This window comes from Chaetura pelagica, unplaced genomic scaffold (genome assembly GCF_000747805.2).
Source record: "Chaetura pelagica isolate M959 unplaced genomic scaffold, ChaPel_1.0 scaffold309, whole genome shotgun sequence".
Lineage (NCBI taxonomy): Eukaryota > Metazoa > Chordata > Aves > Apodiformes > Apodidae > Chaetura > Chaetura pelagica.
This window is the reverse complement of record NW_009954547.1, coordinates 474031-474361: the sequence shown is the minus strand read 5'-3', so window position 1 is coordinate 474361 and position 331 is coordinate 474031.

The window sequence follows — 331 nt, the reverse complement described above, 5'->3', positions numbered from 1 at the left end:
GGGACACCTCCCACCAGCCCAGGTTGCTCCAAGCCCCATCCAACCTGCCCTTCAACACTGCCAGGGATGGGGCAGCCACAGCTTCCCTGGGCAGCCAGTTCCAGTGTCTCACTGCATTTCTTCCTTATGTTCAATCTAAACCCACACCCTGTTAGTTTAACTTGTCCCCTGACTACAGGCGCCGGAAAGAAGTCTCTCTCCATCATTCTTACAACCTCTTTTATATACCGAAAGGTGACAAGAACGCGGCCCTTGAGCCTTCCCTCCTCTCGGCTGAAACCCCCGAGCGCCCACACGCTCTGCTATCAACACCTCACACCTCCCTGCAACA